We start from the raw sequence: 5,207 nt of genomic DNA, 5'->3' as shown, positions 1-5,207 counted from the left end.
GAAAAATGTTGTCTCTTCTACAGCGTACTACAGTGCTTTAGAACAGTGCAGAAAAGAGATGGCTCTGGCAAGACACACCGAGCAGTGGTTCTCTGGCGTGTGACTGCTACCCGATGGCAGTCAGATGTGTATATCATCAATGGGTCACCTCAAGTTGTAGAACTAGCTGCGGGAGCTCAAGCTTTTCAAATTTTTGCAGAGCAAAAGCTTAATATAATAACTAACTCTTTGTATGTTAGAGGTGTCATTCAGCAGATTGAAGGATCTTTTTTTTAAGGAAGTTAACAACCCTGCTTTGTTTGTGCAGTTCAAACGAGTTTTGCATTATGTCTCTCACCGTATTCCTTATTTTACTGTGCATATTCAATCTCACACTATGTTGCCTGGTCCTTTAACTGTAGGCAACCACACGGCTGATATCATTGAGCGTGCTTATCAAACACTGAAATGTATTCTTATTAAAAAAAAAAAAAAAAAGGGGAATACGAGAGACATGCCACAAGAAAGATTACGTAAGGCTTGTGCTGAATTTTTTGGATAGTGATCATACAGATACAACTTGAGTGGATCGTGATTTTGGGGTCTCCCCAGTGCTCAAGGAACAGCCGATGGTTAACGTTCAGAATATGGCCAATGGACTTTGGGAAGGTCCCTTACCTTGGGGTCATGGATATGCTTGTGTTTCTACAGGGACTGGCACTACGTGGGTTCCAGCATGACACATTCAGCCTCATCTCAAGGCAGAAAATAACTGGGATTGTGTGTTTCTTACTTACTGGTATTGTTTCATAACTTGTTGTATTATAGATACTATAGTGAGTGATAAAAAATGGCTGCACTACCCACTGGATGGCATTATAAATAACAACCCTAGTAATGGTATGGCAAAGTAGGTGATTCTCCTGTGCTAGCAATGCAGCCTCAAGAATTAGAATTATTAGGCATAATTTAGGTTACTGTGTGCTGCTTCTATTTTAGTAGTAGATAAAATGTGAATTGAACAGGATTTGATGTTACCAGTGCTAGAATTTATGGGAATAGCTCTTTTTGTGTAATTTTACCACCTCATTATCAGTAATTCTTGGTTATGATGTTATTAGCCTATCAGTCAGCATTTTCTTAATTTGTGAAGACAAAACCTGGAAAGGAATCCCAGGCAAAGGGATGACCCTGTACCATAGAATGATTAACTGCTGTTCAATGCACTAGTCAGGATTTCAAAAACATGACCACGCATCACTCGAGATGAAGGCGCACGCTATCTTACTTTGATTCCACGTGTGATTCTGATATAGGATTCTGGAGTATTGCCCAACAGATTTTTAGTTCACTGGTCCCTTCAATTGGCACCTATATCAGGGGCCCAAACGCCCCTCACTATAGAATGATCTTGGGATAGAACAAAGTATTCTGATAGTTTTAAGGGAACGGATAGTTGGGTCTATAGCTGCAAATGTTTTGTTTCGTAGAGAGAGCTAACCTTGGTAGTTTATTTTGCTTTGTGAACAGGTGTTCCACTTGGGCTCTGTATAACGCACTGGCCACACGGATGCAAGTGTACAAATGGAAAAGGCCCTGCAGACCCTGAGAAGAATAAAAGCAGGAGAGAGTCTGTGATGGGTGAGAGAGGAAGAGTGCACTTTGAAGCAGGGGACGCCCTGCTGGCACTGCCTATCGCATCCACCGCTGGTGTGTTTCTTCTCTCTCCTTTCTGGTGGTTTGCCACCTTTCAAGGGTCAATAAGTAATAATGCGTAGGGAGTTTCTGATTCCTGCTTACGGGATTATCTAGAATGGATGCCTGTGTGTGTGAGTGTGTGTATGTTGACTGGAACTCATGACCCTCTGTGCAGTTCTGAGTGCATGGTTTGCTTGTCTCTGCTCCTGAGACATCCTGTCTCTCAGATCCAAACATACCCTGAAACAGCACCGCTCAGCTTTAGCCACACTCACAAAGTTAGGATGTTAGCCAGCTAAGGAAAGTAATGCCCCTAGTGATGTTCTAGCACGCTTGCCCACTAATATCAATTCTATCTGACATGTAACTCTATGAAGTTGTGGAACCATTGATTTTCTATTAGTCCAAAGGCATGGCTGTGAGCACTCTAAAAGCATGTGTTGTACAAATTTTAGTGATCATTCAAAATCAATATGTCAGAGTATACAAAAGTTGAAGATTTTCTCTAATCAGTTACAGGTACACACAGAATGGGACCCTCAGGGACTCTTTTCCAGGTTGCAGAAACTTGGGCCATGGGCCGAACAAGTGTTTATTCTTTTTTCATGGGTCTAACAATATTTCTTGTCATTATGCTATGTTTGCCTTGTATCTTTTTTTATGTTTAGTGTGTTGTCAATCGAGACCTTGATTGAGTTGTGATGGTTATATTATTAATAAGATTAGTGCTATTGTTTTATAGAATAGTAATAGTTTGCTAATAAATAAAAAAAAGGGGGGAAATGTGGTAAGTATTTGATGGACAGTGGGCATATTTATTAGAACACGCTCGAGTAATCCCTGGAGTGTCCTTGGAGGCCTGAGACGAGGAACAGCTGCTGTGTTGCAAGGTCAAACATCTACACCTCCAGGTTTGCTTTATGGGACTGCTAACCACTATCTAACTGCAAGAATGCCTATGTGATGATATCCACTGTCCAATTAGCAGTGTTGTAGCGCGCGACGCCTACCTGATGCTCTATAAATGTTGTAGTTGAATTGCAATAAATTAAGCACTACGCGATAACCATATTGGTACAGCGGGTGACTTTGGCGTGCGCGTTGCGACAGCATCCCAGGTGGCATTAAAAAGAGCATGGCCAGCAGGTCATGGGAGGTGCTCCTCCCCCTCTACTCTGCCCTGGTAAGGCCTCACCTGGAGTATTGTGTCCAGTTCTGGGCTCCCCATTACAGGGATCTCCTGGAAAGAGTCCAGTGGAGGGCCACGAAGATGGTAAAGGGCCCAGAGCACCTCTCTTACGAGGAAAGGCTGGGTGACCTGGGTCTGTTCAGCCTTGAGAAAAGAAGACTGAGAGGGCATATATGATCAGTGTCTGTAAGTATCTAAGGTGCAGGAGGCAAAAGGACAAGGCCAGACTCTTTTCAGCAGTGCATGGCCATGGGACAAGGGGAAACAGCCACAAACTGAAGCATAGGAAGTTCCGCAGAAATGTGCATAAGAACTTCTTCACAGTAAGGGTGACAGAGCACTGGAACAGGCTGCCCACGGGGGATGTAGAGTTTCCTTCTCTGGAGATATTCAAGACCCGCCTGGATGCCTACCTGAGCAACCTGGTCTAGGGAGCTTGCTTTGCAGGAGGGTTGGACTCGGTGATCTCTAGAGGTCCCTTCCAACCCCTGCAATTCTGTGATTCTGTGGAAGGTGCAGTGCTCCCAAACAGCAGCACGAGACTGCAAGGGGCCCCCAGAGAATACCATGAGATGGCAGCATGGCACGGTGCTCCCAAACTGTAGAAACAGGCAGCAGCAAGGCACTTTGCTCCCAAAAAGCTGCACACGGTGGCAGCAAGGCAAGGGACACCCTAAAAGTGGCACGCAGCAGCGGCAAGGAGATGTGTCCAAAATTGCATTTTCTTCCAGCCAGGGCTTGGCAGAAAGTTGGAATGCAAACTGCAGAGAACAGTCCCAGGAAAAAACAAACAGAAAGCCCAGGCAGAAAACACAATGCATCAAGTCCAGATGCCTGCTGTGTATCTGTGCCTCTCTTTGGTGCCTTCTCAAGCTCTACCTTCTTCCCCAGCCATTCCGCAAGGCTGCGCTTCAGTGGAAGGCCACTTGCATCAGCTTCTGGCAGAGGGAAATCTAGAAATACTTGAAGAGCATCTCTTTGGAGGAAGATTTTAGCAGTCAGCCACGAGCTTCACATTTTCAACCTTAGTTTCTCAAATTTGCCTTTCCACTGCTCAAATGTTGTGCCATTTCTACAGTCAACACAGATCTGCAATGCATTTTCCTCTCTCCTACATCCAGCACACCTTTTCACACAGTCCTACCTAAATGAAGGTACCCAAAAAACAGCTCACAAAATGTTCCTACCCACAGAGGCTTTCCCTTTCCCCCTTTCTCAGTACGAGTTAACTGAATCCCATACTCCACCCCTAAAGCAAAGAATAATTTTTCCATGTCACAGAAACCTGTAGCCAATAGAAGCCCATGTCCACCAAAAATCCTTTTACAGCCAAAATAGACTGATCTTTCAACTGCAATGCATTTGAATTATTACTAGTCTCATTCCTGCTGAGAGAGTGGCCAATGAACCCAAATCTGCTTGACAGCTCTACATTGCTCAGAGCAAAGCAGCACAAGCAAACAAAATGCTATCAGGTGCACAAGCTGAGAGACATACTTCATTCCTGAGATGAACAACTGTGAGCAGAAGTAGCTCCACACAGTTTGGCCTCTCCAAGGAATTTACACAGCTCTAAGTACCATCATTTATACATAGGCTCATATCACTCTACTGCCACCAACTGCCACTGCCGGCCTCTCTACTGCTTCCACTATGGCTTCCACAACAGCACTGTCGTCAGTCACTCTTTTCTTTCAAGATCCCCCTGTTTTCTCAGTCATCTTCTTAGTTGCACTAAGGAAATGGCTTTGCCAGTAGCCACCGCAACTACCACCAACTGAACCAAAACCAACAGAACTATCACAAAGACCAAAAAACCTCTGTTCATCATTACTATCGAACATACCACGACAGGAACATAGAAATAAGAGATGACTACTTGGCCTCTCAGTTTCTCTTAGAAATCCGATGGAGAATACCCACCAGCTGAGTTAAGCAAAGAGGTTGTATGCAAAAGGAGCTCGACGCCTCCAGCTAGAAATGAAGTGTGTCAAGGAGCTCCTAGTCGCCATCAACTGCTATTCTGAACCAAACTGTGCAAAATTAATTTCACTTCCACTGCAAATTGCTGCAGTCACTAAAGCACAGCCAGCTTCACAAACTCATGCTGATCCCCCAGTTGTCCTGCAAATGCCGCATGATCTCCCTCAGGACAATCTGCTCCATAACCTTCCCTGGCACCGAGGTCAAGCTGACAGGCTTGTAGTTCCCTGGATCCTCCTTATGACCCTTCTTGTAGATGGGAGTCACATTGGCAAGTCTCCAGTCTTCTGGGACCTCTCCAGTTGACCAGGAATGCTGATAGATGATGGAAAGTGGCTTGGCTATCTCCTGCACCATC

This window comes from Numida meleagris, chromosome 8 (assembly GCF_002078875.1).
Source record: "Numida meleagris isolate 19003 breed g44 Domestic line chromosome 8, NumMel1.0, whole genome shotgun sequence".
Lineage (NCBI taxonomy): Eukaryota > Metazoa > Chordata > Aves > Galliformes > Numididae > Numida > Numida meleagris.
Note: the sequence above shows the minus strand (reverse complement) of the source record.